Genomic DNA, 24,385 nt, shown 5'->3' on the forward strand with positions numbered 1-24,385 from the left:
TGAACAGATGCTGGAGTGTGGCAACTAGGGAATTTTCACAGTAACTTCATTGCAGTGTTAATGTAAGCCTATTTGTCAGAATAATGAATCAACTTTACTTTTTAATTGCCTCTCCACCTCCCTCCCTTTGCATTTGGACGCTTCTGAAAGCTTGACTTTTCGAGTAAGCTTTTGGTCATCAAAAAAAATCTAGAATTAACAATCTACCATGGAGACATTGTCAGAAAAACCCATCTGGTTCACTAACATCCTTTAGGGAAGGAAATCTGCTGTCCTTACCTAGTCTGGCCTACGTGTGCAATACAGTTGATTTTCAACTGCCCTTCAAGGGCAACTAGGGATGGGCAATAAATGCTGGCCAGCCAGTGATGCCCATGTCCCACCAATGAACCTTTTTACTGTCTCTCCATGTTCCTCCTGCTAAACTTCACATCTTTCCACATTGAACTTCATCTGCCACCTCTCAGCCCCCTCCACCAGCTTGTCTAAATCCTTTTCAAATTCAGCACCATCGTCCCCACGGTTCACAATGTTTCCAGGTTCGTATGATCCGGAAGCTTCGAAACTGTGCCCTGTACATCAAGGTCTGGGTCATTAATATATATCAGGAACGACAAGGGTCCCAGCCCCTGGGGGACACCGTTACAAACCTCTGACAGCGCAAAGAGCATCAATGAACTGCAACTCTTGTTTCCTGACACTGAGACAATTCAATATCTACGTTGCTACTGTCCCTTTTCTCACCATGTCTGGTGTGTGGCACAGTATTCAATGTCTTTTGGAAATCCATGTACACCATATCAACAGCGTTACCCTCATTAACCCTCTCTGTTAGCGCCTCACGCTCCAGCAAGTTAGACAAACTCTATTTTCCCTTAAGAAACCCATGCCGGCTTTCCTTAATTGAATCACATTTGACTATTAATTTTGTCTCAAATTATTTCTTCTAGAAGTTTCCCCACAACTGAGGCTAACCTGACTGCCCAGTACAAAGGTGTAACTTCTGAAACTCTCCGGTCATAGGAACAGGAGTAGGCCATTCAGCCCATCGAGTCTGTTCTATCATTCGATGCGATCATAATTGATTGGCAACTTCAATGCCCTTTACACCCACCATCACAAACACCCTTTACATTATTGTTAATCAGAAGCTTATCAATCTCAACTTTAAATGCACTCAGTGACTAAGCTCCCACGGGCCTCTGGGCCAGAGAGCCCAAAAGTTTCAAAACCCTCCGAGTGAAGAAATTTCTCCTCATTTCAGTCCTGACTGACTTGCCCCTTATTTTGAAATTGTGCCCCCTGGTTCTAGACTCCCCAGCCAAGGGAGGCATCTTACCCGCACTCACCCTGTCCATTTCTTTAAGTATTTTCTAAGTTTCAATGAGATCGCCCCCACTCCCCCCCCCCCCCCCCCCACCCCATTCAACGAGACTCTAAAGAATAGGACGGCATAATGGTTAGCACTGCTGCCTCACAGCGCCAGGGATCCCAGCTCGGGTCACTGTCTGTGCCCAGTCTGTATGTTCTCCCCGTGCCTGTGTGGGTTTCCTCCGGGTGTTCCGGTTTCCTCTCACAGTCCGAAAGACGTGCTGGTTAGGTGCATGGCCCACGCTAAATTCTCCCTCGAGGTACCCGAACAGGCGCCGGAGTTCGGCGACTAAGGGATTTTCACAGTAACTTCATTGCAGTGTTAATGTAAGCCTATTTGTGACGTTAATAAGTACACTTTAAACTTAATGCAGGCCCAGTTTGCCTAATCTCTCTTCATAAGACAGTCCCGTCATCTGCAGACCAAATCTGATGAATCTTCCCTCAATGGAAATAATAACGTTTCTGATGTTAGGGAACCAAAACTGCACACAGTTCTCCAGGTGCGATCTAACCAAACTCCTATACAATTGCTGAAAGTCTTCTCTAGCCCTGTACTTAGACACTACCCCTGTACAGTTCTCTGGGATTTTTAGCTTTGATTTGATTTATTATTGTCACATGTATTAACATACAGTGAAAAATATTGTTTGTTGTGCGCCATACAAAGCATACTGTTCGTAGAGAAGGAAAGGAGGGAGTGCAGAATGTAGTGTTACAGTCATAGCGAGGTGTAGAGAAAGATCAACTTAATGCGAGGTAGGTCCATTCAAAAGTCTGACAGCAGCAGATAAGAAGCTGTTCTTGAGATGGCTGATACGTGACCTCAGACTTTTGTATCTTTTTCCCGAAGGAAGAAGGTGGAAGGGAGAACCGTACAGCACAGAAACAGGCCTTTTGGCCCTTCTTGTCTGTGCCGAACCATTTTTCTGCCTAGTCCCACTGACCTGCATTTGGACCATATCCCTCCACACCCCTCTCATCCATGAACCCGTCCAAGTTTTTCTTCAATGTTCAAAGTGACCCCGCATTTACCACTTTATCTGGCAGCTCATTCCACACTCCCACCACTCTCTGTGTGAAGACGTCCCCCCTCTAATATTCCCTTTAAACTTTTCTCCTTTCACCCTTAACCCATGCCCTCTGGTTTTTTCCTCCCCTAGCCTCAGTGGAAAAAGCCTGCTTGCATTCACTTTATCTATACCCATCATAGTTTTATACACCTCTATCAAATCTCCCCTCATTCTTCTACGCTCCAGGGAATAAAGTCCTAACCAACTCAACCTTTCTCTGTGACTCAGTTTCTCAAGTCCCGGCAACATCCTTGTAAACCTTCTCTGCACTCTTTCAACCTTATTAATATCCTTCCTGTAACTAGGTGACCGAAACTGCAAAAAAGTGACCCAAGGCTGGGAATATGAACCCAGGTCCATATACCTGGTACATAACCGTGGGTGGCACAGTAGCACAATGGTTAGCACTGCTGCTTCACAGCTCCAGGGTCCTGGGTTCGATTCCTGGCTTGGGTCACTGTCTGTGTGGAGTTTGCACATTCTCCTCGTGTCTGCGTGGGTTTCCTCCGGGTACTCCGGTTTCCTCCCACAGTCCAAAGATGTGTGGGTTAGGTTGATTGGCCATGCTAAGAAATTGCCCCTTAGTATCTAGGGATGCGTAGATTAGAGGGATTAGCAGGTATAACATGTAGGGATATGGGGGTAGGGCCTGGGTGGGATTGTGGTTGGTGCAGACTCGATGGGCCGAAGGGCCTCTTTCTGTACTGTAGGGTTCTACGTTCTATGTCCATGGCACTGTGAGGTAGCAGTGCAAACGCTGTGCTGCCAGCACTGTGCCTGCAGCAGAAAGCTGTCTTGTTAGTGGAGGATCTTTGATAATTCTGAACTCCTTCTGGTTGAAGAGGTGGCACTGGATGAGTAATAATAGAACGAACAACAATGTGTGCAGCAGCTCAGAGCAACAACTGAGTGGGAGATGATCACTTAGCTGCTCAAGGCATCCATTTCTTAAAGGGACCTTGACATTTCCTCTGTTGTGTCCACCTGATTCCTCCACCAACCCCGAGGATGACAGCAATAATCTACCAGTATGTGGAAGTCAAGTCAGTGATTGGAATCACTCGATGCTACTCTTAAGCGTCTTTGTTCGCTCATAAAGACCGTTTCGGCACCCTGACCTTGAGTGCAATTATTGTTCGCAAATGGAGCTTTATGCCTTTGAGTTCTCACACTCCACGTCCTTTTGTGGGATTCGCCGTCAGCCAGCGACTGTCATGGAAAAGATAAAGATCAGAGGAAATAAAAGCAGCCGCCGTTCTACAGCATTGCTTGGTCACCAGTTTGAGCCTCTCACTTTCGCTACATTCATTACGGTGGCACAGTGGGTTAGCACTGCTGCCTCACAGCGCCAGGGACCTGGGTTCGATTCCCGACTCGGGTCACCGTCTGTGTGGAGTCTGCACGTTCTCCCCGTGTCTGCGTGGGTTTCCTCTGGATGCTCCGGTTTCCTCACACAGTCTGAAGGACGTGTTGGTTAGGTGCATTGACCCAAACAGGTGCCAGAGTGTGGCGAATTTCACAGTAACTTCACCGCACTGTTAATGTAAGCCTTACTCGTGACATTAAATTAACTTTAACTCTTCACTGATGAAGAGGAGAAAGCCTCTCAGATGTGGGTACAGCCTCTACCCCTGAGCCAGAAGCTCTGGGTTCGAGTCCCACCTCAAGTCTTGATGGCCAAGGAAGGTACATTCATAACACAACCAAACTGGTTATAGAATCATAGAATCCCAATAGTGCAGGAGGAGGCCACTCAGCCCATCTAGCTTCCAGCGACAACAATCCCACCCAGCCCAAAACCCCACTTATTTACACCACTAATCCCCCTGAGACAAAGGGGCAATTTAGCAGGGCCACTCAACCTTAACCGCACATCTTTCTGACTGTGGGAAGAAACCGGAGGAAACCCCCACAGATACGAGTGCAAACTCCACACAGATAGTGACCCAAGCTGAGAATCAGCCTGGCTCCCTGGCACTGTGACTGTGGCAGCATTGACAGGAAGTTGGCTGAATAGCAGGCAAGAGCGGTGATCGGACATTTTGCAGATTGGAGGAATGGGGTTCATCAGTTCCCATGTGAATATTAATTTTGCCCTGAATGAGGGACATCAGGACTGCACACAGCAAGAGGTTGGGATCTGGAACGCACTGTCTGAGGTGGTGACAGGTTCAGTCACAGAGAATTGGGTTGTTACCTGAAGAGAACATAAGAAATAGAAGCAGGAGTAGGCCATCTAGCCCCTCGAGCCTGCCCCGCCATTCAATAAGATCATGGCTGATCTGTCATGGCTCAGTTCCACATTCCCGCCCTCTCCCCATAACCCTTAATCCCCTCGCTTATCAAAAACCCATCAACCCGCGTCTTAAAAATATTTAGCGAGGCAGCCTCCACCACTTCAACGGGCAGAGAATTCCAGAGATTCACCACCCTTTGAGTGAAGAAGTTCCTCCTCAACTCTGTTCTAAACCGCCCCCCCTTTATCTTGAGGCTGTGCCCCCTAGTCCTACTATCCTTTCTGAGCAGGAAGAGTCTCTTCGCCTCTATCCTATCCATCCCATTCATCATCTTATACATCTCAATGAGATCTCCCCTCATTCTTCTAAACTCTAACGAGTACAAGCCTAGTTTATTCAGCCTCTCCTCATAGCTCAACCCCCTCAACTCCGGCATCAGCCTAGTAAACTAAGGAGGAAAGGCTTTCGCAGTGAAGGTGGGGGAGTGGGACTTGCTATTACAGAGACTCAGCACAGGTACAAAGGGCTGAATGGCCTCCCTGTGTGTTATAACTCTCCTGTGATCCAATGTGCCATACTTGCTCCCCAACTGTGTAATTTCATTACCTAAGACAGCACTTTCCAAATCCATCACCGTTACCATCGAGAAGGACAAGGGAAGCAGATACCACCAGCTGAAGGTTCCCCTCCAAGCCACTCACCATCCTGACTTGGAAATATATCGGTGTTCCTTCACTGTTGCTGGATCAAAATCCTGACACTCCCTCCCTATCAGTGTGGGCATACCTACACCACAGGGACTGCAGCGGGTACAAGATGGTGACTCACCACCACCTTCTCAAGGGCAATTAGGGATGGGCAGTAAATGCTGGCAAAGCCAGCGACACATACACCGCCAGAATGAATTAACAAAGAAGTACATACAACATAGAACATAGAAAACTACAGCACAAACAGGCCCTTCGGCCCACAAGTTGCGCTGATCATATCCCTACCTACCAGGCCTATCTATAACCCTCAATCCCATTAAATCCCATGTACTCATCCAGAAGTCTCTTAAAAGACTCCAGCGAGTTCGCCTCCACCACCACCGACGGCAGCCGATTCCACTCACTCACCACCCTCTGAGTGAAAAGCTTACCCCTGACATCACCTCTGTACCTGCTCCCCAGCACCTTAAACCTGTGTCCTCAAGTATTAACAAGATCAAAAAAAGGGTGACCATCATTGCTCATTCCATAACTCTTCCACTTATAACATCAAACTAGATTTTGAATATCTTTTGTTTCCATTGCATTGTTTGATCAAATACTTACCACCACTAGCTGTTCAATAACTAACTGTTAAATAAGAATTATGCTAGTACCTTAGTTTCATCGGTCGGAACATTGAATACAGGAGTTGGGACGTCTTGTTGAAGTTGTACAAGACATTGGTAAGGTCACACTTGGAAGATTGTGTGTACTTCTGGTCACCCTATTATAGAAAGGATATTATTAATCTGGAAAGAGTGCAGAAAAGATATACTAGGATGCTACCGGGACTTGATGGTTTGAGTTATAAGGAGAGGTTGGATAGACTGGGACTTTTTTCTCTGGACCGTAGGAGGCTTTGGGGTGATCTTATAGAGGTCTATAAAATAATGAGGGGTATCGATCAGCTGGATAGTCAATATCTTTTCCCAAAGGTAAAAAATAAAGAGCATAGGTTTAAGGTGAGAAGGGAGAGATTCAAAATGGTTCAGAGGGGCAATGTTTTGAATCAGAGGGTGGAGAGGGTCTAGAATGAAGTGCCAGAGGTAGTAGTAGAGGTGGGTACAATTTTGCCTTTTAAAAAGGACCTAGAGAGTTACATGGGTAAGGTGGTTTTAGAGGGATGTGGGCCAAATGTGGGAAATTGGGACTAGTTTAGTGGTTAAAAAAAAGGGGTGGCATGGAGAAGTTGGGCCGAAGGGCCTGTTTCCATGCTGTAAACCTTTATGGTTCTATGACCTTTCATGACCCCCGGATGTTTCAAAGTGCTGATTTTGTAGCCAGTATTCCCCTGAGGAACAGTCAGTTTGCACACAGCAATTTCCCACAACCGCAGAGAGATACACGACCAAATAATCTGTTCAGACGGCACTGCTAACCGTGCAGCATTCCCTCAGTACTGCACTACCAGTTGTGACCTACATTTTGTGCTCAAGACTCTGGTGTGGATTTAAAGAAACAAATGATCTGAACTAAATGCGGCCAACTGTACCAGGCCCAACACCTAACTAGTTATCTATTTCATTGCTGTCTGCGTATCGATACAACACCCAAAATGGCCGTCACAAGGCTGAGTTTGAATTGTGGGAAATGAGCCAAGACTGTCTCTAGATCCTGTTTCTTTTGATTTGATTTATTATTGTGAGATGTATTGGGATATAGTGAAAAGTATTGTTTCTTGTGCGCTATACAGACAAAACATAGAGAGGAAGGAAAGGAGAGGGTGCAGAATGTAGTGTTACGGTCATGGCTATTTTGCTAAGTTCATCTGTGGGACATGGGTGTCACTGACTGGCCAGCATTTATTGCCCATCCCTAGTTGCCCTTGTTCAAAGGGAAGTTGAGAGTCAACCACATTGCTGTGACTCTGGACTCACACTTAGGCTGGACCAGATTAGGATGGCAGATTTCCTTCCCTAAAGGACATTAGTGAACCAGATGGGTTTTTCCGACAATCAACAACAGTTTCATGGTCACCAGTAGATTCTTAATTCCAGATTTTTTAAAATTGAATTTAAATTCCACCATCTGCCATGGCAGGATTCGAACCTGGGTCCCCAGAACATTAGCTGACTTTCTAGATTAGTAGTCTAGTGATAATACCACCAGGCCATCGCCTGCCACTTGTTAGGGCGTGAAGAAAGATAAGTCCATTCAAAAGTCTGATGGCAGCAGGAAAGAAGCTATGATCATAGGCTCCCTCCAATACAGACCATTCGGCCCATTGAGCCTGCATCGACAACACTTGCACCCAGGCCCTAACCCCGTAACCCCAAGTATTTACCCTGCTAATCTCCCTGATGCTCAGGGGCAATGAAGCATGGCCAATCAACTTAACCCGCAAATCTTTGGACTCGTGGGAGGAAACCGAAGCACCCGGAGGAAACAGACACAGACGCACGGAGAATGTGCAAACTCCACACAGACAGTGACCCAAGCCGGGAATCGAACCCGGATCCCTGGCGCTGTGAGGCAGCCGTGCTAACCGCTGTGCCACTGTCCCACCTGCACGGCTGTTCTGAGTCAAGTCGTTCTGAATTCTGAGCTGTTCTTGAGTTGGTTGGTACGTGACCTCAGGCTTTTATACCTTTCTCCTGAAGGAAGAAGGTGGAAGAGAGAATGTCCGGGGTGCATGAGTTCCTTAATTATGCTGGCTGCTTTACCGAGGCAGCAGGAAGTGTAGACAGAGTCAATGGATGGGAGGCTGGTTTGAGTGATGGACTGGACTTCATTCATGGCCTTTTGTAATTCCTTGCAGTCTTGGGCAGAGCAGGAGCCATACCAAACTGTGATACAACCAGAAAGAATGCTTTCTATGGTGCAGCTATAAAGATTGGTGAGAGTTGTAGTGGGCATGCCAAATTTCCTTAGCCTCATGAGAAAGCAGAGGCATTGGTGGGTTTTCTTAACAGTAGTGTCGGCATGGAGGGATCAGGGTAGGTTGAACTTCTTGAGAAAGTAGAGGCTTTGGTGGGCTTTCTGAACTATAGTGTCAGCCTTCATAGCGAGGGGGATTGAATATAAAAGTAGGGAGGTCTTGCTGCAGCTGTATAGGGCATTGGTGAGGCCGCAGCTGGAGTACTGTGTGCAGTTTTGGGCGCCGCACCTGCGCAAGGATATTTTGGCCTTGGAGGGAGTGCAGAGGAGGTTTACTAGGCTGATACCGGAGTTGAGGGGGTTGAGCTATGAGGAGAGGCTGAATAAACTGGGCTTGTACTCGTTAGAGTTTAGAAGAATGAGGGGAGATCTCATTGAGACGTATAAGATGATGAATGGGATGGATAGGATAGAGGTGGAGAGACTCTTCCCGCTCAAAAAAGACAGTAGGACTAGGGGGCACAGCCTCAAGATAAAAGGGGGGCGGTTTAGAACGGAGTTGAGGAGGAACTTCTTCACTCAAAGGGTGGTGAATCTCTGGAATTCTCTGCCCGTTGAAGTGGTGGAGGCTGCCTCGCTAAATATTTTTAAGACGCGGGTTGATGGGTTTTTGATAAGAGAGGGGATTAAGGGTTATGGGGAGAGGGCGGGAAAGTGGAACTGAGCAGCGACAGATCAGCCATGATCTTATTGAATGGCAGGGCAGGCTCTAAGGGCCAGATGGCCTACTCCTGCTCCTATTTCTTATGTTCTTATGGGGGGGGAGGACCAGGACAGGTTGTTGTTTGAGATTTTGATGGGGATGCCCCCTTCAGTGGCATGGAGACAGGTTCCATGTCCAATTGAGGGGCAGTCGGTGGGATCTCGAGCTGGAAGGCCTATCTGGCACCTTCCAACTTGAGAGGGTCAGCATGTCTGCGCAGAGTGTTTGTCACTGAGGGTGCGCTGCAGGGCACTCTGAGCAACCTTCCAATATTGGCCGGTCCCATTCAATTTCTAGCCAATGGTAACCCCCAGGACGTTAACTGATAGCATTAGCAGGGTAATTAATCTCTGCACTTGACACAAAGCATCAGGACTCTGCGGAATAAAGTTGCCTTTAATCCCGCAGGTGGACAAATGAATCTTTTTGAAATATTATACATTTTAAGCTAACGTTTCACGTCGCTTTATAATCCGCTTTTAAAACACGACAAAATGCTAAAGGGAAGAACATCGCTCATTAAAAATGTCAAAGGTATGAAAGGTTTCACAGGACTAACTGGGCAGTAGTATGTGAAATTGGAGAGGTAGGTGAATCTCTTAAAAATACATTTCTTTTTATCTTTATAATCTTTTTAAAAATACATTTCACAGGACTTGAGTGTCGCTGGCTGGACCGCACTGATTATCCATTCCTATCCTTAAGACCAGAAGATATAGGAGCACAATGAGGCCATTCAGCCCATCATGTCTGCTCCACCATCCAATCATGGCTGATAAGTTTCTCAACCCCATTCTCCTGCCTTTTCCCCATAACTTTTGATCCCCTTACTAATCAGGAGCCTATCTATCCCTGTCTTAAAGACACTCAGTGAGCTGCTCTCCACAACCTTCCGCGGCAATGAATTCCATAGACTCACCACCCTTTGGCTGAAGAAATTCCTCCCTTAAAGTTTACTTATTCATCACATGTAGGCTTCCAATGAAGTTACTGTGAAAATCCCCTAGTCGCCACACTCCGGTGCCTGTTGGGTACACTGAGGGACGATTTAGCACAGCCAATCATAGAGCCTACAGTGCAGAAAGAGGCCCTTCGGCCCATCAAGTCTGCACCGAACACAATCCCACCCAAGCCCTACCCCCATATCCCTACACATTATACCCACTAAACTATGCATCCCTGGATAGAACATAGAACATAGAACACTACAGCACAAACAGGCCCTTCGGCCCACGAGTTGCGCCGATCACATCAACACCTACCAATCCATAGACCTATCTATAACCCCCAATCCCATTAAATCCCATATACTCATCCAGAAGTCTTTTAAAAGACCCCAGCGAATTCGCCTCTACCACCACTGACGGCAGCCGATTCCATTCACTCACCACCCTCTGAGTGAAAAACTTACCCCTAACATCACTTCTGTACTTTCCTCCCCGCACCTTAAAACTGTGTCCTCTCGTAGCGACCATTTCAACCCGGGGAAATAGCCTCTGAGAATCCACCCTATCCATTCCTCTCAACATTTTATAAACTTCTATCAGGTCGCCTCTCAACCTTCGTCTCTCCAGGGAGAAGAGTCCCAGCTCCCTCAACCTATCTTCATAAGGCATGCCTCCCAATCCAGGCAAAATCTCCTCTGTACCCTTTCAATAGCTTCTACGTCCTTCCTATAGTGAGGCGACCAGAACTGCACACAGTACTCCAAGTGAGGCCTGACTAGGGTCTTATAAAGTTGCAGCATTACCTCCCGACTCCTAAACTCAATCCCTCGATTAATGAAGGCCAGTACACCATACACCTTCTTGACCACATCCTCTACCTGCAAGGCCGATTTAAGAGTCCTGTGGACCCAGACCCCAAGGGGCAATTTCTTAGCACGGCCAATCAACCTAACCCGCACATCTTTGGGCTGGGGGAGGAAACCAGACTACCTGGAGGAAACCCATGCAGACATGAGGAGAATGTGCAAACTCCACACCGACAGTGACCCAAGCCGGGAATCGAACCCAGGACCCTGGAGCTGTGAAGCAGCAGTGCTAACCACTGTGCTACCGTGCCGCCCTGACCAGCACCTAACCAGCACATCTTTCAGACTATGGGAGGAAACTGATGCAGTCGGAGGAAACCCATGCAGACATGGAGAGAACGTGCAAAGTTCACACAGACAAAAAACATTTGTGGGGGGTGCTATACAGACCCCCAAACTGTAGGAATGTTGGGAATAGCATCAGACAGGAAATCAGAGATATGTATGTTAAAGGAATGTCTGTGATTATGGGACTTTAATCTACATATAGTTTGGATGAATCGAATTAGACACAGTACCATAGAGGAGGAATTTCTGGAGTGTATACAGGGTAGTTTTCTGGATTAATACATTGAGGAACCAACAAGGGAACCGGCCACCTTGGACTGGGTATTGTACAATGAGAAAGGATTAGTTAGAATGTAGTTGTGAGAGAACCCTTGGAGATGAGGGATGATAATATGGTCAAATTCTTTATCAAGATGGATAGTGATGTAGTTGATACTGAGACCAGCGTCCTGAACCTAGGTAAAGGTAACTATGATGGGATGAGGCATGAATTGGCCGCGATAGACCAGGAAGAATTACTGAAAGGAAAGACAGCGGACAGTCAGGCATTTAAAGAACAAATAGGCAAACTCTAAAAGTTATTTATTCCTATTTGGCGCACGAGTGGTAAGGCATTTGTGGCCAAACCAAGGAAATTAGAGATAGCACTAAATTCGAAGAAGTACCATACCAATTGGCAAGAAAAAGCAATAGACCTAAGGATTGGGAGCAGTTTAAAATTCAGCAAAGTAGGACTAAGGGATTGATTAAGAAGGGGAAAATTGAGTATGAAATTAAGCTAGCGGGGAGCGTAAAAACTGACAGTAAAAGCTTCTATAGGCATGTAAAGTGGAAAAAGGTTGATAAAATTGAATGTAAGCAGAAGTGGAGAAATTCATAACGGGAATAAAGAAATGGCTGAGGAAGTAAATTTGCACGTTGCTTCAGTTTCACAGAGGAAGACATGAATTATGCACTAGAAGTGCTGAGAGGAACATGTTTTAGTGAGGAGCAGAAAGAAATCAGTATTAGTAGAGAAATGGTTTTGGGGAAATGAATGGGATTGAAGGTGGACAAATCTCCTGGGTCCGATAATCTTCATCCCAGAGTATTTAAGGAGGTGGCTGTAGAAATAGTGGGTGGGATTTTATGGCCTCGCTCATCCCGAAACCTTAAAATCCCAACCGAGGTCAACAAATCTTCCCATTGTCCACCCCTCACCCGGCTCCGATTCCCCTGGCGAGCAGGGCAGTAAAATCTTGGTCACTAGATCCATTGGTGGTCACTTTCCAAAGTTCTTTGGACTTTGGTTCCTACATATTGGAGGGTAGCTAATGTAAGCCCACTATTCAAAAAGGAAGGTATAGGGAAAACAGGGAACTATAGACCAGTCAGCCTAACATCAGTACTGTGGAAGTTGCTAGGGTCTATTATCAAGGATTTCATAACTCAGCATTAGGAAGGCAGTGGTATAATCAGACAAAGTCAGCGTGAATTCACAAAAGGGAAATCATGCTTGATGAATCTATTGGAATATTTTTGAGGATGAAACTAATAGCGTTGACCAAAGAGAATCAGTCGATGTGGTTTATTTAGATTTTCAGAAGGATTTTGACAAGGTCTCACATAACAGACTATTATATAAAATTAAAGTGCATAGTATTGCAGGTAATGCTTTGACGTGGATAGAAAGCTGGTTAATGGATAGGAAACAAAGAGTTGGCATAAATGGGTCTTTTTCTGACTGGCAGTCAGTGACTTGTAGGGTTCTACAGGGGTCTGTGCTAGGACCCCAACTGTTCACATTGTATATTAATGATTTGGAAGAGGGAGCTGAATGCATTATCTCCGAATTTGCAGATGATACAAAGTTGGGTGGGAGGGTGAACTGTGAGGAGGATGCAGAGATGCTTCAGTGTGATTTGGACAGGCTGAGTTAGTGGGCCTCTGCGTGGCAGATGCAGTATAATGTGGATTATTGTGAGGTTCAGAAGCAATAAAAGGAAGTTTATTATTTGAATGGGTGTAAAATGAGAGAGATAGATGCTCAACAAGACCTTGGAGTCCTCATGTGTCAGTCACTGAAAGTAAGAGTGCAGGCAGTAAAGAAGGTTAACAGTATGTTGGCCTTCACAGTGAGAGGATTTGAGTATACGGCTAGGGTTGTTTTGTTGTAATTATGTAAGTTAGTGTGCAATACTTGGAGTATTGTGTCAGTTTTGGTGTCTTTATCTGAGGAGGGATGTCCTTGCTATAGAGGGAGTACAGCGAAGGTTTACCAGGCTGATTCCTGGGATGGCAGGTCTGTCATATGAGGAGAGACTAAGTCGGTTAGGATTATATTCACTGGAGTTTAGAAGAGTGAGAGGGGATCTCATTGAAACTTATAAAATTCTAACAGGGTTAGACAGGGTAGATTCAGAAAGAATGTTCCCAATGGTGGGGGAGTCCAGAACTAGGGTCACAGTTTGAGGATAAGGGGTAAACCTTTTAGAACTGAGGTGAGGAGAAATTTCTTCACCCGGAAGGTGGTGAATGTGTGGAATTCACTCCCACAGAATGGAGTTGAGGCCAAAACGTTGTGTGATTTCAAGAAGAAATTAGAGATGGCTTTTGGGGCTAAAGGGATCAAGGGATATGGGGGAAGGTGGGATCAGAATATTGAATTCAATGATCAGCCATGATCAAAATGAATGGTGGAGGAGGTTCTAGTTTCTATGTTTCAAGAAGGGCCTTCTCAAGGGCAGTTAGTGATGGGTAAGACGTGTTGGCCTTACCAGTGACCCACATCCCAAGGAAGGATCAAAGTAAAAATGCCCACGGAGTGGAAGGGTCAACATTGATTCCAGTTTTAAGGATGCTGGTCAAGGCCTGCATTCAGGAGTTGGGCAGTGATGCCAGTCCCACTAATGGAGTCCATGCCACCACTGCCAACGTGCCTTGGCAGCTGGGTGAGGCAGTTTTAATTTGGTTTGACCTTAGTTCAGCTTCTCCTTCCAACACAACGGTAGAATATTTTTTTGTTTGTGGGATGTGGGCATCGCTGGCTGGGCCAGCATTTATTGCCCATCCCCGAGGGCATTTAAAATTCACTGGGTGTTTAAAATTGCTTTGGAAGTGTAGTTACTGTTGCAATGTAGGTAGCATGGAGCCAGTTTACACGTAGCAAGCTCCCACAAACAGCAATGTAATAAAGCCCAGATAACCTGTTTTCTTCATGTTGACTGCGGGATGAATATTGGCCAGGACACTGGGGAGAAATTTGAATTCAATTCCATTCGGATTCCAGCATCCGCAGTATTTTACTTTTAACTGGGGAGAACCCCCTAGCATTCTCTGAAATTGTGTGTTTTTTAATTCATTCACAGGACATGTGCGTCACTGGCTGGTCAGCATTTATTGCCCGTCCCTAGTTGCCCACAGTTGAGAGTCAACCACATTGCTGTGACTCTGGAGTTACATGTAGGCCAGACCAGGTAAGGACGGCAGATTTCCTTCCCTCAAAGACATTGGTGAACCAGATGGGTTTTTCCGACAATGGTTTCATGGTCATCCGCAGATTCTTAATTCCAGATGTTTTTTATTGAATGCAAACTCTGCCATCTGCTGTGGTGGGATTCGAACCCCAGAACGTTAGCTGAGCTTCTGGATTAACAATCTAGCGATAATACCACTAGGCCATTGCCTTCCCTAAAGGACATTTGTGAACCAGATGGGTTTTTCCAACAATCAACAATGGGTTCATGGACATCAGTAGATTCGTAATTCCAGATTTTTGTTTAAACTTAAATTAGTCAAAGCAGTGTGTTGGTGAAAAACTGGCACGGTATCAGATTTCCAGCTTGCCAGCCACCTGGGATAACACATAGGACCTGTCCCCTCATGGCGGCACAGGCAAGCTGGCAGGATTGTGTGTTTGCACAGTGTTTGACTTGTGTGCTTGGTGCCAGGCTCCCCGGCAAGGTGCTGTAGATCAGTGCGCTGGCTTACAACAGATTTGATCTCTGAAGGTTATTCTGCAGTGTGTTCAGATTACTCACCCAGATCGAAGCTGGCTCGGGTCCAGCCTGCCAGCTCCCTTCAGACCAGAGCCGCTAGTAACAAATGTACTGCACAGCACCACAGCTTCCAGTGTGTACCTAAGAGTCAGCCTTAGTCATTTTTCCCACGTCAGAAAAAGGGGGAGGCATAGAAACTTGACTTCATTAACAAATACCCTTCATTTATATAGCGGAGGGGTGATCTTACAGAGGTTTATAAAATCGTGAGGAGTATAGATAAGGTGAATAGCCCAGATCGTTTCCCCAGGGTAGGGGAGCCCAGAACTAGAGGGCCTAGGTTTAAGATGAGAGGGGGTAGGGGACCTGAGGGGCAACTTTTTCACACAGAGGGTGGTGCGTGTATGGAATGAGCCACCAGAGGTGGTGGTAGAGGTGGGTACAATTACAACATTTAAGAGACATTTGGACAAGTACATGGATAGGAAGCATTTAGAGGGATATGGGCCCAACACAGGTAAATGGGACGAGTTTCCGTGTTGTATATCTTTGTGACTCCATGGGTGGGATTTTACAGCCTCGCTCGGGTGAGATGGTAAAATCCCGCCTGGGGCCAGTGGAGATTTCCGTTCTGGGAGCCTCGTCTGCCCCGATTCCAAGGTGGGCAAGGTAGTAGGGTTTCGGCCTGTAACTCTATATAGGCCTTTTATCTATATAGCCCCTTTAATGTGTTCTTTAAAATTCATTCGTGGGACGTGGGCATCGCTGGCTGGTCATCCCTACAGTGCAGAAGGAGGCCATTCGGCCTATCGCGTCTCCACCTACCACAATCCCATTCAGGCCCTATCCCCATAACCCGACTTATTTACCCTACTAACACACTTCACAGGAGCACTGCAGAACTTGGCAATGTGTCACGTAAGGCACTATTAGAACTGGAGACCAAAAGCTTGGTCAAAGAGGTAGGTTTTAAGGAGCGTCTCGGGGGAGGGACTGGAGGTGGAGGGAGTGGAAGGTGTAAGAGGGAGGAATTCCAGATCGTAGGGCCTTAATGTTGACGGCACATCGATCAACGCTGGAGCAGTTAAAATGATGCACCTCAACTCTTAAGAGCAACACAGCTTATACCTAAAGGAATGCATTATTCCGAATATTTTGCAACGCAGCGGAAAAATGCATCAAATGCAGGCCGTTCGATCCCCTGAGCGAGGAAGAAAGAAAATCCTTGCATCTTTCGGAATAGAGGGCCACCTGTTTAAGACGGGGATGAGGAGATTTTTTCTTCTCTCTCAGAGGATCAAGAGTCTTTGGAGCTCGATTCTCCCTGGAAAAGGCAACGGAAGCACAGAGCACGATTTTCCAGTCGCGCTCGTCAACAAGTCTGGAAAATCCCACCCGAGGTCAACGGATCTTTGCATAGTCTGACCCGCGTCCGCTACCATTCCCGTGATGAGCGGGATTGAGAAATCCTGCACAGAATCTTTGAATATTTTTAAGGCAGAACCCAGATAGGTTTTCAATAAGCACGTTGTGGGGGTGGGGGGGGGAGGTGATAGGTTATCAAGGTGGGCGGGAAGTCAGCCTCAATCATATTGAATAACAGGGCAGGTTCGAGGGGCCGAGTGGCCTACTCCTGCTTCTAATTTATATGTTCATATGGCACCTCTCACAGCCACTGGGTGTCTCAAATTGCTTTGGAAGTGTAATTACTGTTGCAGTGTAGGTAGCATGGAGCCAGTTTACATGTAGAAAGCCCCCACAAACAGCAATGTAATAAAGCCCAGATAACCTGTTTTCTTGACGTTGATTGAAGAATAAATATTGAACATAAGAACATAAGAAATAGGAGCAGGAGTAGGCCATCCAGCCCTTCGAGCCTGCCCCGCCATTCAATAAGATCATGGCTGATCTGTTGTAGCTCAGTTCCACTTTCCCGCCCTCTCCCCATAACCCTTAATCCCCTCTCTTATCAAGAACCCATCAACCCGCTTCTTAAAAATATTTAGCGAGGCAGCCTCCACCACTTCAACGGGCAGAGAATTCCAGAGATTCACCACCCTTTGAGTGAAGAAGTTCCTCCTCAACTCCGTTCTAAACCGCCCCCCCTTTATCTTGAGGCTGTGCCCCCTGGCCAGCACGCTGGGGAGAAATTTGAGTTCAATTCCATTCAGATTCTGCAGTATTTTGCCTTCAACTGGGGAGAACACCCCAAATATTCTCTGAAAATTTTAAAAATTCATTCGTGGGACGTGGGCATCCCTGGGTGGTCAACATAAAATCCCTACAGTGCAGAAGGAGGCCATTCGGCCTATCGAATCTCCATCCACTACAATCCCATTCATGCCCGATCCCCAAAACACTACATATTTATCCTACTATCCCCTGACACTAAGGGGCAATTTAGCACGGCCAATCCACCTAATCCGCCCGTCTTTGGAGTATGGGAAGAAACCAGAGCACCCGGAGGAAATACATGCAGACACAGGGAGAACGCACAGGCAGAACACAGACAGTGACCCAAGCTGGCAATTGAGCCTGAGTCCCTGGCGCTGTGAGGCCACCTGGTGTTGTCAGACTTTTTGCTGTGAGGCAGCAGTGCTAACCACTGTGCCAACATACCACCCACACATTTATTGCCCATCCCTTTGGAGGGCAAAAAATTCCACATGGCTGTGGCTCTAGAGTCATATATAGGCCAGACTGGGTAAGGACAGCAGATTTCCTTCCTTAAATGGGCATTAGTGAACCAGATGGTTGACGTGGTCATCGGTAGATCCTTAATTCCAGATTTTCTTTTATTTATTGAATTCAAATTCCACCATCTGCCGTGGCGGGATTCGAACCCGGGTTCTCAGAAGATTAGCTGAGTTTCTGGATTAGTAGTCTGGTGGTAATACCACTGGGCTATCTCCCAAATAACATCACAAGATCTTTAACATCCACATGAGCAAGCTGGGACCTCAGTTTAGCACCTTATCTGAAAGATAGCCCCTCTGACAGTGCTGCACTCCCTCGGTACTGCACTGCAGTTTCAGCCTGGAATTTTGTGCTCCAGCTCGAGAGTGGGATTTGAATGGGAAATGTGGAGCGAGAGGCGGGGGTGCTACTAACCAAAACTTGGCAGAACAATGTCAAACTCTGAACCCTTTTCAGTTTTCGGGGCTTTAAAACCCCCTCCTTGGCTGTGAAAATTCTGTACGCAGTCAGCAAGAGTTGACTAGTGGAGTGCCCCAGGGGTCGGTGCTGGGGCCTCAGCTATTTACCATTTATATAGATGATCTGGAGGAGGGAACCGAGTGCAGGGTGTCGAAATTTGCTGATGACACCAAGATTGGGGGAACGGCAAATTGTGCGGAGAGTGTGGAGAGTCTGCAGAAGGATCTAGATAGGCTGGGCGAATGGGCCAGGAAATGGCAAATGGAATTTAATGTTGGCAAGTGCGAGGTGGTCCACTTTGGTAGGAAGAATGGTAGGAAGGACTATTACTTACGAGGCGAAAAACTGCAGCAGGCGACGGTGCAGAGGGACCTCGGGGTCCTTGTGCATGAGTCGCAAAAACCCAGCCTGCAGGTGCAGCAGGTGGTCAGGAAGGCGAATGGGATGCTGGCCTTCATAGCGAGGGGGATTGAATATAAAAGTAGGGAGGTCTTGCTGCAGCTGTATAGGGCATTGGTGAGGCCACAGCTGGAGTACTGTGTGCAGTTTTGGGCGCCGCACCTGCGCAAGGATATTTTGGCCCTGGAGGGAGTGCAGAGGAGGTTTACTAAGCTGATACCGGAGTTGAGGGGATTGAGCTATGAGGAGAGGCTGAATAAACTAGGCTTGTACTCGTTAGAGTTTAGAAGAATGAGGGGAGATCTCATTGAGACGTATAAGATGATGAATGGGATGGATAGGATAGAGGTGGAGAGACTCTTCCCACTCAAAAAAGACAGTAGGACTAGGGGGCACAGCCTCAAGATAAAGGGGAGGCGGTTTAGAACGGAGTTGAGGAGGAACTTCTTCACTCAAAGGGTGGTGAATCTCTGGAATTCTCTGCCCGTTGAAGTGGTGGAGGCTGCCTCGCTAAATATTTTTAAGAAGCGGGTTGATGGGTTCTTGATAAGAGAGGGGATTAAGGGTTATGGGGAGAGGGCGGGAAAGTGGAACTGAGCCACAACAGATCAGCCATGATCTTATTGAATGGCGGGGCAGGCTCGAAGGGCTAGATGGCCTACTCCTGCTCCTATTTCTTATGTTCTTATGTTCTTAAGAGTTGGAAATTTAAAACCAATCTTTATAGATCACTGGTTTTGGCCTCAGTTTGCCGGGAGAACCTCACCTTAAAAAGGCATCTGGATCCTGGAGAGGAGATTTATTCAAATGGTACCAAGGATAAGGGACTGTGAATGGAGAGACTGGAGAACATGACATTGTTCTCCTTAAGTGTGGAGATGGTTAAAAGGGAATTAAATTGGGATGTTCACAATTGTGTATCGCATGAAAGGGAAATGGAAGCAGAATTAATAGTAGCTTTCCAACGGGAATTGGAGAAGGGAAGGTGTGCAGTGCCTTGGGGATGAATCGGGTAGCCCTCTCAACAAACCGTCGGAGGCACCATTATGGCCTCTGTCTGTGCAGTGATGAACCTATAGAGAAGGATAGACCAGCAACCAGTTGACCTGAGACTCTTCCTAGGAGCACTTGATTGCAGCACAGTGGTTAGCACTGCTGCCTGACAGCTCTAGGGGCCTGAGTTTGATTCCCGGCTTGGGTCACTGTCTGTGCGGAGTCTGCATGTTCTCCCCATGTCTGCATGGGTTTCCTCCATACGCCCCAGTTTCCTTCCACAGCCTGAAAGGCATGCTGCTTAGGCACATTGGCCTGTGCTAAATTCTGCTTCAATGTACCCAAGCAGCGCTGGAGCGTAGTGACTAGGGGAGAGATAACTTCGTTGCAGTGTTAATATAAGCCTTCAGGTGACTAATAAATAAACCTTTTTTGTACTTGCCAATTCAACAGACCACCCTGCTCTCCTGGCCACTGTCTGTCCTGGGCTTTTTGTGATGTTCTAGTGAGCACTTATTGAAGGAACAGCACTTCACCTTCCAACTGGGCACTTTACATACAGCCTTCTGGACTCATAAGAACATAAGAACATAAGAACATAAGAAATAGGAGCAGAAGTAGGCCATCTGGCCCTTCGAGCCTGCCCCGCCATTCAATAAGATCATGGCTGATCTGTCGTGGCTCAGTTCCACTTTCCCGCCCTCTCCCCGTAACCCTTAATCCCTTCTCTTATCAAAAACCCATCAACCCGCTTCTTAAAAATATTTACAGCGAGTTCAACAATTTCAGGGCACGAACTCTGTCCTCCACCTTCAGCCCACTCCATTTATTTAATTTCATTTCTTGTTATCATATTGATCCACTTTTATTACTTTATTTTTTTTATTATTTTTAATTTTAATTTCTTCCATCGTTTCATTCGCCCACTTTACCACAGGGAGCACTCTTTCTGGTTGTAACACCGCTTGGTATCACAGTGCTAGGGACTCAGGTTCAATTGCCGGCTTGGGTCCCTGTCTGTGCGTCCTCCCTGTGTCTGCGTGCGTTTCCTCCGGGTGCTCCGGTCTCTTCCCACGCTCCAAAGATGTGCGGGTTAGGTGGATTGGCCGTGCTAAATTGCCCCTTGGTGTTAGTAGGATAAATAAGCTTGGGCAGAGTTCTTGCTCTGCCCAAGACTGCAAGGAACAGCAAAGAATCGTGAATGTAGCCCAATCCATCACACAAACCAGCCTCCACTGACTCTGTCCACACTTCCCGCTGCCTCGGAAAAGCAGCCAGCATAACTAAGGACCCCACGCACCCCGGACATTCTCTCTTCACCTTTTTCCATCAGGATAAAGATACAAAAGTCTGAGATCACATACCAACCGACTCAAGAACAGCTTCTTCCCTGCTGCCATCAGACTTTTGAACGGACCTACCTCGCAATAAGTTGATCTTTCTCTACACCCTAGCTATGACTGTAACACTACATTCTGCACCCTCTCCTTACCTTCTCTATGAATGGTATGCTTTGTCTGTACAGCACGCAAGAAACAATACTTCTCAAGGCATACATGTGACAATAACAAATCAAATCGAATCATTAGTGCCCCAGGATGTGCAGGGTTGGACGGATTAGCCATGAGAAATGTTGTGGGGAGAGGGCCTGGGTAAGATACACTGTCAGTGAGTTGGTGCAGACTTGATGGGCCAAATGGCCTCTTTCTGCACTGCAGGGATTCTATGATTTTATCTTAAAGGTGGATGCTGGAGAAGGAAAGCGTGCGACGCATCAGGAACTAGAGTGGTTGTCACTTGTCCCAGTCGCGCGCTGGTCAAATTTGTTTGCTTTTGGGAGGTTCGAATTTTGCCCTTGCTGAACCTTGAGGCGTTTAAATCGAAAAGTAAATCGAGAGGCTTCAGATTTTACACCTTAACAGCCGCCTGGCCACAGACCTGAAGCAGCAGCAGCAAGCCGGTAGCAACGTGAAACGTCAGAACCGAATCAAGATCGAATTGGCTTTATAAAAATCACCATGACAGTCGACTAACCTCGGCCATCATCGCTGAGACAGAAAGAAAAATCAATCGACATTAAAGTTTAAGGTTTATGGGCTGCAGGGAGCGATCACAGCCGGGCGAGGATTGCCAAGGTGAAACTGCAGGGGGAAGGAAACCACACAGAGCGTCTCACTGAAGGCGAAGATTGCACAAGAGGTCAGCTCAAGTGTCAAAACATAATAGCAATCGCTCACCGCAACCTGCTGCTCGACTGAGTTGGCCACTTGGATAGCCCGATTTGCTAGCTTCTGTAGTCAGATCGAAAGAACAAGCCAATCCCTTGGTGTTACCTGTGCTTACTTGGAGGATGCTGTATTCCACGTCAAAAACGTTGTGTGTTTCATCGGGTTTGGGGAGAAAGCAGGATTAGGCCATTGAGTTGGATGATCAGCCATGATCGTAATGAATGGTGGAGCAGGTTCGAAGGGCCAAATGGCCTCCTCCTGCTCCTATCTTCTATGTTTCTGCCACCAAGGTGCAGTGTGACGCATGTGTCATAGAATTATAGAATCCCTACAGGGCAGACGAAGGCCATTCAGCCCATCGAGTCTGCACCGACCACAATCCCACCCAGGCCCTACCCCCAAAACCCCATGCATTTACCCCAGCTAGTCCCCCTGACACGAAGGGGAAATTTGGCATGGCCGATCCACCTAACCAGCACGTCTTTTGGGCTGTGGGAGGAAACTGGAGCAAACCCACGCAGACACGGGGAACTCCACACAGGCAGCATTCTGTATCAGTTAAGAGCTAAGCGCTAAAAGCAACATCCTGCAGATGCCGGAATCTGAAACAAAAGCAGGGAAGACCGGAAAATCTCAGCAGGTCTGACAGCATCTGTGGAAAGAGAATAGAGCCAACGTTTCAAGTCTGGACCCTTTGTCAGAGCTGCAGACAGTAGAAAAGAGGATGAGAGTTATACTGTTAGAGTGAGAAGTGGAAAGCGACATTTGATTTTTTGATTTTTGATTTGAATCATAAAATCCTTACAGTGTACGGTAACACAGTGGTTAACACTGCTGTTTCACAGCTCCAGGGTCCTGGGTTCAATTCCCGGCTCGGGTCACTGTCTGCGTGGAGTATGCACATTCTCCTCGTGTCTGCGTGGGTACCATTTATATAGATGATCTGGAGGAGGGAACCGAGTGTAGGGTGACGAAATTTGCTGATGACACCAAGATTGGGGGAACGGCAAATTGTGCGGAGGGTGTGGAGAGTCTGCAGAAGGATCTAGATAGGCTGGGCAAATGGGCCAAGAAATGGCAAATGGAATTTAATGTTGGCAAGTGCGAGGTGGTCCACTTTGGTAGGAATAATGGTAGGAAGGATTATTACTTACGTGGCGAAAAACTGCAGCAGGCGACGGTGCAGAGGGACCTCGGGGTCCTTGTGCATGAGTCGCAAAAACCCAGCCTGCAGGTGCAGCAGGTGGTCAGGAAGGCGAATGGGATGCTGGCCTTCATAGCGAGGGGGATTGAATATAAAAGTAGGGAGGTCTTGCTGCGGCTGTTTAGGGCATTGGTGAGGCCGCAGCTGGAGTACTGTGTGCAGTTTTGGGCGCCGCATTTACGCAAGGATATTTTGGCCTTGGAGGGAGTGCAGAGGAGGTTTACTAGGCTGATACCAGAGTTGAGGGGGTTGAGCTATGAGGAGAGGCTGAATAAACTAGGCTTGTACTCGTTAGAGTTTAGAAGAATGAGGGGAGATCTCATTGAGACGTATAAGATGATGAATGGGATGGATAGGATAGAGGTGGAGAGAGTCTTCCCGCTCAGGAAGGACAGTAGGACTAGGGGGCACAGCCTCAAGATAAAGGGGGGAGCGGTTTAGAACGGAGTTGAAGAGGAACTTCTTCACTCAAAGGGTGGTGAATCTCTGGAATTCTCTGCCCGTTGAAGTGGTGGAGGCTGCCTCGCTAAATATTTTTAAGACGCGGGTTGATGGGTTTTTGATAAGAGAGGGGATTAAGGGTTATGGGGAGAGGGCGGGAAAGTGGAACTGAGCCACGACAGATCAGCCATGATCTTATTGAATGGCGGGGCAGGCTCGAAGGGCTAGATGGCCTACTCCTGCTCCTATTTCTTATGTTCTTATGTTCCTCTGGGTGCTGTGGTTTCCTCCCACAGTCCAAAGATGTGTGGGTTAGGTTGCTTGGCCATGCTAAAATTGCCCCTTAGTGTCCTGGGATGTGTAGGTTAGTGGGATTAGCGGGTAAATGTATAGGGATAGGACCTGGGTGGGACTGTAGTTGGCGCAGACTCAATGGGCTGAAGGGCCTGTTTCTGCACTGTAGGGTTCTGTGTTCTATGCAGAAGGAAGCCATTTGGCCCATCGAGTCTGCACGGACCACAATCCCACCCAGACCCTATCCCCATTTGATTTATTATTGTCACATGTATTGGGATACAGTGATACACACTACGGCGCATCTGTAAAAATTGGTGAGAGCCGTAGCGGGCAAGCCAAATTTCCTCAGCCCCCTGAGAAAGGAGAGGCATTGGTGGGCTTTCTTAACTATAGCATCAGCATTGGGGGGAAGTGCTGGTAATCCCAAGGAATTAACCCAAAGTGGATTGTTAATCCTTGGAAGAATTCTTGCCATCTTTGGAGTGTGGGAAGCAAACCAGAGCACACCCACACAGAGACGGGGAGAATGTGCAGACTCCGCACAGAGAGTGACCTGAGGTCAGAATTGAACCCAGG

Source organism: Carcharhinus amblyrhynchos, chromosome 2 (genome assembly GCF_965287045.1).
Source record: "Carcharhinus amblyrhynchos chromosome 2, sCarAmb.v2.hapA, whole genome shotgun sequence".
NCBI classification, from domain to species: Eukaryota; Metazoa; Chordata; class Chondrichthyes; order Carcharhiniformes; family Carcharhinidae; genus Carcharhinus; species Carcharhinus amblyrhynchos.